Consider the following 13,777-nt stretch of genomic DNA (forward strand, 5'->3'; position numbering starts at 1 on the left):
ACGATTTTCTTTGTGGTAGTGGTTTCGTTTAGCATGATAATTTATACAAAAGATAAGTAAACTATCACGCTACGATTAATGGGTAGAACTTTAGAAGCTTCTACTGGCTTGTGCCATAAACGGCAACACAGATTCAACCGTCAATGTACGATTTACTCGATTCACTTTCTCGCGTACTATTATAATATTTTAAATAATATGTTTTTTGAATTTTTATTACTGTTAAACTTCTATCGATATGTTAATAATGTATAATGTTGTTTTAACTAACGTTACTATTATCAAAAATATTTTTGGTAATCAAATGTCGAGAATAATTTTGTTACTAACGGAAAGATTATAGTACTCTTTTTTTAAGTTAGGCTAACTTCATTAACATTTACAATAAAAAATTGTTACAATTATTTTTTTCTCGAAAGTTCGAAACGTTTCTAGACGCTTTATCAATTTCGCGCCATATTAAAAATCGCATGGATAGTCTGCCGCGTTAGTCAAGTGATGATTCATTGCGACACGTACCTACTTGACTACAAGAAGTATATTATGCGAGACATATTACGCGTTTGGTTAAGAATCTGTCTAAGATTTTTTATTCCATTTATTGTAATATATTCTTAAGACATGCTTTATATATTAGCTGTGCCCCAACTCCGCCCACGCATTATTTCTTGTCTGTAAATTAAAGTATGACAAAATTTGTCCTACATGTTACTTAAGGATTCGTTTCCATTAGTAGCGATGCGATTTCAAACAAACAACCATATAGATATATCTATATTATTATAAAAATCCGCCAATCATCTATTTTATTATTTTCAAACCCTTATATTATTTTTTTGCATAGACAAAGTTAATGTCAAAGATGGACTTATATCAAACGGAATTCTGTTTCAGCCAACCTATAGTCATGAAAATGAGTGCTATGTAACAAGACGAATTTTGCAAGAAGCAGGAAATTTTCAAAAAAAAGACAAAATTTAACTCAATCATTCAATCAGTCATAAATTACTTTTATTTTAATATGTTCAGAAGCACTTTTGTATAGTCATTTTACAAATTATAGTTGTATTACTTAACTAAACAACTATTGGCTAATAAGCCAGAATTCTAATGAGTCGTAGCATCTTTAAAGACATAATAAGGTTTTTTTGCCGTAATATGAATTGAACTGATTTGGTCTGTAAATAACCCACAACTGTAAAGTATTCTCTTCATTAATGATGACGTTGGGTACCTTTAACTGTGCTTTACAATTTATTTTATTAATAAGGTTTTGTAAAGCAAATAAATAATAATATAAATTTATATTCTTTTTTCTCTTCTCTTCTCGTTCTTCATTTTAATGTCTTCAATTACTAGAGCACAATTTAAACAACAACGCAACAAAGATGTCTGTGCATCGAACTTCTCGTACAAACTGGCTAAATAGAACTGATAGCTCTTAATTAAATTAAATAAAAACCGACTAAAAGAGAGTTGGGCGCAGAAGTTTCCCGCTAGTTTCCTCATGAAGTTTTCTTTCAACGCCGTCTCTCACAGTACTCTCAAGAAATTTAAGCTTATTAGGCACTGACGGGCCCATTAGCGCAGTTTGCGATGACAGTGAAATCACAAGGATTTTTATAGTATAGGGGTTTTCGACAAAACCTTTGTTATATAAATCAAAATAAAACTCAACACAACGCAAATTTTTACTATAATAAGACTCATTGTCATCTACATATAGTTTTTTTTTTTTAATTTACAAAACCATGTTGAAAACCCTTTATATAAGTATGACAAGAAGCTAGACTGCCGACTGTATACATTAAAACACTTATTTGTTAACTAGCTAGCCTGACAGATTTGACTTCACCTTCGGTATTTTTTTTTAATATTTTACACAATAGGCTTTTAGGGTTGAAGTCCGCTATGGTGTAGTGTAAGCCATAATTATGCCAATAAAAGCATCTAAATACCGGAGTTTGATTCACACTCGAGATGGATTGACATAAATATTTGTATCCGGTCTGCGTTTTTATCCTTGTGAATCTTTCAACCGTGTCTTGAAGTCCAGTCGTTGACATAGACGCCTGATAGCAAACGAGTAGCATTATATACTGGGGAATATATTCCTTAAACCCCAATGAAGCAGCCTGGTGGAATAAGCCCCGGCTCTTCTACTACATGGAAAAAGAGGCTTATGCCCAGCAGTAAGATGTAACGAGCTGAACAATCATTAGCTTTTAAAAGCATTGCAAGTATTTTATAGTCTATAAAAACAAAGTTAAGTTAATAAAGTTTTCAATAATCTGCTTACTGTAATAACTAATTCTACTAATACCCTTTAATTAAAAATTTCTTTCGTTTCATTACAAAAGCACACGAACTTATTTCTTTGTGTGTAAGTATAAAAATATCACTTTGTACAAAATTACTCTTATATATCTATACAAGTAAATAAAATAGGAGTGTCTGTTTGTAATATTAAAATAACCGCTTTTTATAACATTTTTTACAATTTTCCGAAACGGCTGGACCGATTTTGACGGGACTTTCACTGGATACCTAATATAGTAAGGTGTTACTAAGGCTAATTTTATTTTAGAAACTTATTTATTTTATAGCTCTGCAAAGTGAACAATAACTTTTTTGTTAAATTCTACGCGGATGAAGTCGCGGGCACAACTAGTGTATAATATATTTAGACGTCTCCGTTTTAAGCAAGTTTCCTTTGATACCGAGGCGGTGACAAGTCTTTAATAGGATAGAGTGGGGGATAAAACTTTGAGCCATAAACTTCTTCTTTATCACCATTTAATTTGTTTTGTTTGTGTTTCAAGCCCGTAACTTAAGTTTGACTACTGGCTGCTGCAATTACTTAAGTTAAATTTAATGACGCTTTGTTGTTTTTACTACACTAACGATAAAAGTTAATGCTGACAATGTGGTCCATATCATGTGGTTTCTGGATGTTTTTGAGATATACAGATATCCCGACTTTTGATATAACTTATAACGTACTATACAATGAAACTCTAGACTGAGTCAACGCCAGTATTGCTATGAGTTGGTCTCATTATATAAATGCAATTTTGAAAAAACCTATTCTGAAAGTAATAGTTATAATAAATCATTAGCAAAGTACGTTTTGAAGCAAACTGATATTATTGTGAGAACTGAGCGAAAATGAGACATTTTGAGCTTTTATTTTTCTTCTCTGGCACTCACCTAATTGACCTCATACGTCTTTTATACGTGTTCAAAGTCGAGTACATCTCCAAACTCGAACTGGCAAACCTACCTGGACTGTATTATTAACAAAATATTATTAAATGTTTACCATATTATTAAGGAGCGAAGACTTCTATTAAATGCAATTCCCTGTAGACATAATGCGTCTTTACATATCAATGGATGTAAATAACGGTCATAGGCGTAGCGCGAAAATTCAAAAATAGAATGTGAACTTCTACTGTATTAGTCTACTATGTCCAGGATTGTTAAATTTAATTAAGAAATCTGATTCAAACAGCTTCTAAAATTCAAAATCACTTCTTCAATAAATTGCATCAACGATCTTTTAATTCTGATTTGAAATAAACTTTAACTTGTAAAAGTTGCAAACAACATAAACTAATACAACATAAAGAAACACATTCAAAGCGTTGAAAAATGAAAAGCAGAACCTATCGCACTGTCTTTAAATTAATTTCACTATATCAAACCCATCCTAGTTACTTTTATTGTTATTGATTTATTTTATTTATTTTTATTTATTTATTCTTAATGTACACCGAAATACAGACACATATAAAGAAAGATACAAAAGAAGATGTACAAAAGCGATCTTATCGCTAAATAGCGATTTCTTCCAGATAACCTTTGGGTACAGGACACGATACAGTAGCAGCGGTTAAGGTGTGCACAAATTAAGGAGCAAAGATCAATTATAAATAGATAAAATCTTGTTATTTAGCTTAGAGCTAGCTTATATTAGAGCTAGATGGATTCCGAGGTAGGTATGGCCCATCTACCATCTCCCTTTGCTACACCTGTGCTGAGAAAACGAGGAGTATATTTTTGTAACCTTCAAGGAATAAAGAGTTGCGGGTTCGAAGTGGCGTGAAACAGCGGACCTTGCTTTTTTTTTTGTAGTGGCCGTTCACAAGGGAAAGCTGTTTCCGCTGTCCAGTATCATCTGGAACAATGAATATTGACTTGAGTAACCTTATTTGTAATTATGATGGTCAGATTAGTCGATATTAGTAAAATTATTTAATTTTGTTTATTTATTTTTATTTATTAATTCATCATTCACTTAGAATTATATTTATTATACGAAGAACAGATATACTTGTATTAAAATAAATGGAAAAATTAAATAAAAAACGATTCCAGAAATCATTACCCTTATACACAAATAGAGTGGTCGTAACGAGCTAAATTCTCGGTTCGTTGCGCTGAAAATATAAACTAGATGAAAATATATAACTGTAAGTGAAAAACGACTAACAATAATTGTGTTTGCTCGCAAACGAAAAAAAAACTGACTTCAATTACACCAACAAGTAATACAACTAGATAGACGAAAAAGTAGTTTAGATTAAAATAAGAATCATCAAAATCTGATTAAAAAATATTTATCGAAATACCAGTCATAAATTCAGTCAAAAGTTCTGAGGTAACATACGTAAAACTAATACAATCGAATTGAGAACCTCCTTTTTAGAAGTCTGTTAAAAACACGTGCTACGAATGACCCAGAATTTAAAACAATACAATTATTTTTTGACTATTATATAATTCATTTTATTATCCTACGCTATATTGTATTATTTGTTATTATTATATTATATTATTAGTATTATGTTATGATATGTAATGTTATATTATATTATTTGTTTTACTTTTTTTATTTATTTTTTTATTGTACGCCTACACACTCTACTTTCTTGCACATACCAAGGTTGGCTGGTAGAAAAGACATTAGAGTTAAACCCGCCTTTTGTACACACTCGTATTAGTGTATGAAAGAAAGAATATTTTAGCAGAAATAGAATATTTTAGTAAGTTATTATTTTTTATACTTATATTATTTAGCTAAAAATACATGAACGACGGGAACTAATTTCGAACTTGGAAATTAAGTAACATAAAAGACTCCCAAGTTCATTAGAATTGCAAATCTTTTTATGCATAAAATCCTGATATATTTTTGCCTGTATATAAACGATATGAATTTGGGTTATCCAGACACTCATTAGCAGGCCAATAACCGAATCGCAAATCAAGTAAACATGAACCGGGCGTGGGCGGCTCTCTGTAACTTAAAAAGGCACGACTTCAAGCAACCTGTTTCTGATCCTAATATTTCTTTTATATCGCAACTAATACTTTACTTATAAAACTTGCAAATTTACGATGACGAAATGCGACGCGTTGGCGCAATAGCCAAAGTATTGGTTTGTAGCTGTTACGCTGGCGGTTGCGGGCTCGATACAAGCACGTGACAAACATTTGTATTGGCCATACCGTGGCCGTGGTTTGGGCGTTTGTGCATTTTTGTTTGTACTGTATCAGTAAAAGAAGTATAGCTTCAAAAAAAAAAACCATCAACCATTTCAAATGTAGTCATGACTTTCTTCAAATACACTATAAAATTTGTTTAATGGTATACAGCGTATACCGATGACTGATACCTAAATGCCGTCATTTAGGCATATACTGTGTAGATATTTGTGTAATTTATATTCGCGTCAGTTACCGTGTCTTGTCAATTCCGCGCTATGTTGCACTGCGTCTCAGTGTATATTCAGTTGAAGTACATAATTATAGTTATCTGTCATGTCTTGTCAATTACGTACAGCGCGCGACATCTAAGCACACGTTAAGTCCAAGACATGTGCATGTAATTGAATATGTATTGAGTTAATTGCTGTATTTGAGATTGGTTCTTGAGTATATATTTAGATTGTATTTAGATATTAATATATTATTAAATTATTTTTAAGCTGTTCATACAAAAACGAAAATGATAACGATTTAGCTTGTAACACCCTACTGGTGGGCAGAGGCCTCTTACCTATTCCGTGCAGGAGAAGGATCGAAGTTTAATCCACCTTGCTACTCCACTTCTGGTTGGTGGATATATTCTCTACTATCTATATATAAAAACACGAGTTGACACCATTTTTGGCACGTACTTATGGAGGCATATGTCCAGCAGTGGACTGCGATAGGCTGAAATGATGATGATGATCTATATATAGCAGAGATGCGTTCCACATCTGTTCATCATAACAGCCGGGACCGACTGTTGCTTGTTCTCTTCGAGGCATAGTGGGGAGACACACAATGATAGATAACCAAACGGGAAATAAATATTTGTACAAATACAAATAAACATCCCGAGCGAGAATCGATGCGGGAATCGCTAGTCTGTGACACGGTATTCGTACCACTACACCAGAGCGATGAAAAGAGACATGAATAATAAGAATAAAGAATTTGAATGTCTCTTAGGAAGAAATAAATCCAGATAACATAAAAAGTAACAACGATTAACATAAACATCATCAATTCGTAAAACATTAATTATTTTATGTACTTAGTTGGTACATATTTAATTAATAAATAAATACATAACCAAACAACTTGAGAAAACTTTTTTGTGTTTGTATTTTACAGAAATATTACTTCATTTGCCTGAACATTTTAAATGCTGGGTGAATTGTAGCCCCACTGGCGCGAGTTGATTCGAACTTTTAGACACATAATGACAACTGGGTAGACTGCCAATAAAAACTAGCCGCTCAGTGCCAACTGCCAGGTGTATGCTAACGCTTGCTCACTTTTTGTACATTTGTACATGTACATAAATCCCCAGTTTGTTTTTTTTTTGTGCTATGTTTCAAAAGTTGAGGTACACATTTTGATCTATTTCTATACGTCGTCGTATTATGCCTTATTTACTCTATTATCTTTTTCATAAAAAAGTACTGTCAAACCAAAGAAATTTCTAAATTTCAAAGACTTTACGGAATATTATATATATATATATATATATATATATATATATATATATAGTAACTTACTAATTTGTTAACCATTTAAATAGTATTTCTTTTCCCCTGCGGTTTCATTAAAAATAAATGCTTAATTTATTTATTTACAAATATTATTTGAAATTCGAAATCTCTCATCGTTTGAAAATATTTAAAACAACTTTTAAATAAGGATTCCTTTGATATATTTTTTGTTAATTTGATGTTGAATATTTTACACACGTATGAGAATAGGAGTAATTATGTATCCTGCTAGTAGCTTAACCTAGACTCTTAATAATTAATTTGTGTAAACGAATTAATTGTTACATAACGATCTATAATTTGGCTAGGCAGGGCGGACAACTCAGCAGCAGTGAAGGTGAGCGTTGATGAACATCTCAAAGGTGATCTCCTTAAACCTACAATTGAGTCGCATATAATAGGAACTGCTCTGAGTTTCTCCCTCTGCCACACGATGGACCCGACAACCGCACAGTGAAGACATCGAATGCTATGAAGTTAGTCTCCGCCCCTTTTACTAATCACTATTCCGCGTTCCGTGCTGCGTACCTTTCTACTAGAATAACTACCTTTTTGCTAAGTGATTCCTGTGTTATAAGAAATTGGTGATATCATAAATTGTGTTTACTTGTGCTAACATTAACCACTGAAGCCCACAGTAGACCGAGTACCTTAAAACGATGAGCGAGAGAAATCTACCACAATCTGACATATAAATTTAATCCAGATTGAAGAAGACGAAAATCATTGGAGCTTGATTTCTAAGAGGAAAGGATGGGAAAGTACACATTTTATATTCTCATGCCACAATACTCCGTTCATTGAGAGAATTTAGATCGTAGCGCCCAATCTGCTATATACTTTTTTTAGTAATACCGTATTTTTTCCTTCAAGTTTCAAAACTTTGTGATTGCGCATTATTGAGAAGGAACGTGTATAGAATAGAAATAACAGTCTGTACAAAAACATTTTTTTTTTTCGTTCTCATCAACGTTATACCACCTAATATTGGGAAAGTTGTGTAATTTCGAATTTTTTATATCTAAATTACGTACGGGTATCATTATCTGTACTAATAAAACACATCCAAACACAGTCATTCATACACATATAATACAATAACACTAACAATAACCTCATAATGTAAATAATTTAATATCAGTAGTATTACTTTTTTGTGCTATTATTAGTAGTTTAGGTATTAACATTATACCATGTTAATATCATTTGCTTACATACACTAATTAAAGGATTTATCAACCCAATTACAATACATAAAACCAATGTTTTAAGCTAAAAATAATAAAACGCGCTCAACAGCATAAACAGACTGGGTTCTTGAAATATGCAATACAAACACAAACGCACAGGCCATGACCTACATCTGTATAAGCTGTAACAACATTTTTCATGTGCCACGATTGAGCAGGGTCTGAACTCGTGATCGTGTATCGGTCTGTTCTCGTTCTTTATAGAATGAGCAATCACAAACGCGTGGAAATACACACGAATTATCTATCGTTACGAAGTAAGTAAATATTGTCTAAAATGTCACGCTTTCACACATCAAATAAACCACTCCTATCATACGTGTAATTAAATTTCACAACTTTGAAACTCAAACTGAAGCCACCTAACCAAATTAAATAGCGACTTCTATAAGAAACAGTAATTCGAATATTCATATGTTACGTTTACAAACTACGTGTCGCTTTATGCTTGTCATTAGTCAAACAAAATTGTGTTATTATTATTTATTATCATTATTATTTTATTAATTATTATTGTTATACTATTTATCTTTTTATAATAAAGCCTAGATATGTTTCGAGATACAGCACGATACAAAATGTCGTGCTCAAAACTGGAGCAGAGTTGATTCCCCTATAGGTTGTTATAATTAAGTAATACAGTTTTAAAAACTCTTATTACTGTGATAAGATAACCAGGTCTCCTGCGCAGAGTCAACTCAACCCTCGAGTGAAGGTTCGACACTGAACACATGAAGTTCCTAATGTTACAGGTCTTCAGAGACTATGGTTAGCGCTTAAAAAAGCAGAGTGTAAGCTTGTTTGCTGCCTAATAAAAATAAATGGCGCCATGGCCTGAGTAAAGAATCTAATTATCCGACCTTAGTATATCAGTTTTAACACCAATCATGCATGCATGATGATGCATTGGCGCAACGATCACAGCACTGGTTAGTGACTGTTGCGTTGGCGGTTGCGGGTTTGATCTCCGCACATGAGATACATTTGTATTGGCCATATAGATGTAGGCTGTGGTCTGGGTGTTTGTGCAGCCCTTGTGGGTCTTTCTACCATGCCTTGAAGAGCACGTTAAGCCCTCGATCCCAGTTGTTATCATGTAAACCTGATAGTGATCGTTACTGAAACCCGCATTGAAGCAGTGTGGTGGATTAAGCTATGATTCTTCTCCTACACGGGGAAAGAGGCCTATGCCTAGCAGTGGGATATTACAGGCAGCAGAAGAATTGAAGCATTACATAATTTAAACTATATCATTCTGATTCAATGGCACTTCGGTCCAGTAAAGAAATGTGTTGTTGAGATATTATTACGACAAGTTCCGACGAAAGGACGATGTTCTCTTTTGTTTCTTATTACTAATAACAAATTTTTCGTTCAAATATTTACCTTCACTACTCAGATCTCCTTAGATTTTGTTTATGTGAGGGATTTTATTGCAATATAAAGGGTCGATGGGACTCAAACAAATTTTGATATTTCGATAGGTCCATTACGGACTAGCTACTGCGTCACGCAAGTTACATAAATATTACCTCATAAAAATACCTAATGATCTGAACTTTAAAATGATATTTAATTTATAAATCATTCAAAACTTTAAATAAATAATTAGCGCTATTTATATTATTTATAACAATACAAAACTGGAAAATTCGTTTGTTTCAAAAGCAAATTAATAATTATTAATTTATTTGATGGTTATGAATTAATAATTATTATTTTATTTTAAATTAAAAATAATTGTATTCGACAAAGTATCGAGTAAGGTTACAACACTTCGGTATCAGTCATACGTGCAGTCATAAATATTAAATAATATAACAAAAATTATAAATAAACAAAAAGTGCGAATAAACATAACTAATAGAGTAAAAAAACTCGTAGCATAGGATACGAAATACAATTGAAATATGGCAGTCAATAAATCACGTGTTAACAGCGCCGTCCATCGAAATATTTTGTCAATGAGACTGAATGAAATCTGAATGTCATTCCAGTAATAAAGATTTTCTTGCCTAATCTTTTGATACTATTTTTATTAGAGGATAAAAAGGTGCTTCCATGATAAAAACCGATTTGGTAATCCCTCACTTTTTTATGGTCTTTTTGTGTATTTTTTACGGGATGATCCTTGAGATATAACATCATTATAACAATATTTTTAAAGCGGTGTAAATTAACGAAGATATCACATTATATAAATAGATAAAACATATTCATAAGAAACTTTACTTCCCTTAGAATTTAATAAAATTGTATTACTTGTTTTGTATTACTAATTGTACTGAAGTTATGAGAATTAGTTCTAGTGAAGTGGTGACAAATAATTGCTTGCTTTGGCGTTGATAGGATGGGAGTTCGGAACCTACTTGGCGCAAAGACTACTCGTAAGTATCTATAATATAACTACACCTAACCCAGTCATGCGTTGTCGTGACCTAAAAAAATCTTAGAAGTTTAGTGCATCGTCATTAGCCGCTCGTCATTAAATATGAAATGAACATATTCACATTAATAAAGGTACAAGACTTTTCGAACCCATTAATCTCAGAAACAATTGAAACTATTTGAAAAGCTCCCATTACGTTGAAAAAGGTTCAGAAAGGTAACTAACCGGAAAAGTACCTTAACTCAAAGTTTGTGAATTCTTGAAGGACACCAAATTAAGTATATTAGTATTTTGACCTTCGAATTGTTTTCACTCTTTAAAATACTTCTATCATACTACTATGATATACAAATACAAATATCGTTTTTTGTAATCAGTAAGGTATATTAACATAAAAAAAAAATAAGTAGTAGAAAAAAAAACAAACAAGTAGTAGAAACATATTAAAAAAAAACATGTGTATGCATAGTTCTTTACGCACATAAGAAGGTAAACTTCATTGGCTAGCTAACTTCACGGTATCGGTTTTTTTTCGTGACGTGAAAACTGGAAAATGTCGGAAAAATTTACTCTCTTAATTTTTCCTAACGCGTCAAAAGAAATATAATTTCAAAAATATATATCTACTTATGTAAAGAGCATTTTTTCCACACAACCTAAAGAAAAGGACCATAACAGAATATACGTATAAGTTATTTTACGGAAAACGAGACCAAAATAAATCGATATGAAGTTAATAGCAATACGATGTAAATTGTTAATGAGTATTGTTTAAGCTCGGTCCCGTTTAAACCAGATTGTAGGTGCTTTTATTACTTCATTTAGTAATGTGCTCCACCGAGGCGTTGCCCGTCGCAGGCATGTTAACAGAATTAGCGCCCAAGGGCCGGCTTTCATCTCGGTAAAACGTCAGAAATGCCGAGATGAGTTAATAAATTTTCGCTATTTACGATCGCGGTCGTTTGATAATTTTGCTGTTCCGTTTTGCAATAATAATATTATTAGTTTAATCTTATTAGCGTAACTATTTCCATTACAAAAAAAAAATATGTGGTTTTTATTCAATCACCACTACTCTATAAAGAATGCTTTTTCTTTCAAGGAAATATTATATATACACGCATAAAAGCTTGTACACACACTTATTATGTGAATGAATTGAACTTTGTCTAACATAGTTTTAAAATATTAAATACTTGTAAAGTAAAACATTTTTTCTTCTTCAGTAGACTGGAAATAAATTATAAAATAATATCTTGTATCGTACGATATTTTATTTATTGAAGCGGGTAAGTGCCTATTTATGGGAATAGGTCATAAAACATTATACGACGAATAATAAAGACAACACTAAACAAAATATCACAAAACCATAAAAGTAGGTATAGTATTTTAAGTTGATGTTAGAAATTCAGACTAATTTGTTTGTAAATTTTGTTTATTTCAATATTTTTCTATATCGTTTATAATGTCTTAACTAAAGACTTATTCTAAGTACGATTTAGGCTATAGGTGGTACGAATTAGGCGACTAGGTGCCTTAATCGTACCGAAGGTACATTTGTGAAAATCGTTAAAATATCTATGTTGCTAAGTGGCTTTTAAATTTCTATGAATATTGATTAAAAGGTAACTAAATGAAGATTATGTTCATGCAAAAGATTTTGTTTTATTTGAAATGCATTAAATACTACAACATTATTTCCTTAGGGGGTACGACTTGAGCAACCTTACCCTATCTGTACACAAGTATACTAGCTGTAACTGCAACAGCGTTCGTGTTTACACATTTTTTCATCCCTTCTTTCACACTAAATTTCAGAATCAAAAGGGCATTGTGTCTCGTAGTATGAAGTGATATCAATATTCTACGTAGCCAGACTGGTACAACCAGTAAAATATATATGTAAACACTTAAGAATCTTCTAACTTTATGTAGATATACTATAGTTCATGTAGAGAACGCGACGGCACACTTTCGAAGTTACATCCGCACTTTCTTAGGAAACCTGTAAGCCTATATTCCACCTTTAGAACAAGATTAATTCTGTACCAACTTTCTATCAATTTTACTAACAATGTGCCAAGTATTTTAATCAAAAACGAATGGAGGGATGAATGATCAAGCAAATATTAGACGACGGTCGTAATTTTTACTTGAAAATAGTGCTTCTAAAATCTTTACACCTAGAAAGTTCTAAAGTACTCCTCTATCATAGAATTCATCATCATCATCATTATTTCAGCCTATCATAGTCAACTGCTGGACATTGGTCTCCACAAGTTCGCGCCAAAAATGGAGTGAACTCATGTGTTTTGCCCATAATTACCACGCTGGGCAGGCGGGTTGGAGACCGCAGGGCTGGCTTTGTCACACCGAAGACGCTGCTGCCCGTCTTTGGCCTGTGTATTTCAAACCCAGCAGTTAGATGGTTATCCCGCAACTGATCGGCTTTTTAAGTTCCAAAGTGGTATTGAAACTATGTAAGTTAGTCACCTCTTACGACACCCACGGGCCACACAGCGCTATATATGTATATATCATAGATTTATGTTGGATAAATTTCTAGGACACATATCCACGTTTACCGCTTTGCATCGAAGCAGTGTAGCGAATTGAGCGCCATATTTTCCTTTTTAGCTGGAAACGACATTGTTCAGCATTTACATTTTTTCGAGTACCTGCTCTCTCACTGTAACATTTTATTCGCGTAAATTTTCGATGAAATTACGTTCCTGGTTGTCAATTTTCCCAACAAAAAATACAGCTAGAACAATAATAATAGCCTGCAAATAACTCAAACATTTTAATACTGTTTCATTTAAGTATTCTACTTTGTTCTCTTTAAAAGTGCTTATTTCGTAGAGTACTTGCAATTACTATTTTTATTTGTACTCTTGTTCCTTACCAACATTGTAAAAATAATATAAAAAACAGTTTTCGTTACTTTTTTTTCGACTTTTACCTTTGCAAATGCTATCAGGATGGTATAAATAAATACAATTTTTTTTTTGATTTTTCCAACAAATACATGATCATATTTTTAAAACTTAAGTGCTATGAAAACC

The sequence above is a fragment of the Melitaea cinxia genome, chromosome 1, assembly GCF_905220565.1.
Source record: "Melitaea cinxia chromosome 1, ilMelCinx1.1, whole genome shotgun sequence".
Classification (NCBI taxonomy): Eukaryota; Metazoa; Arthropoda; class Insecta; order Lepidoptera; family Nymphalidae; genus Melitaea; species Melitaea cinxia.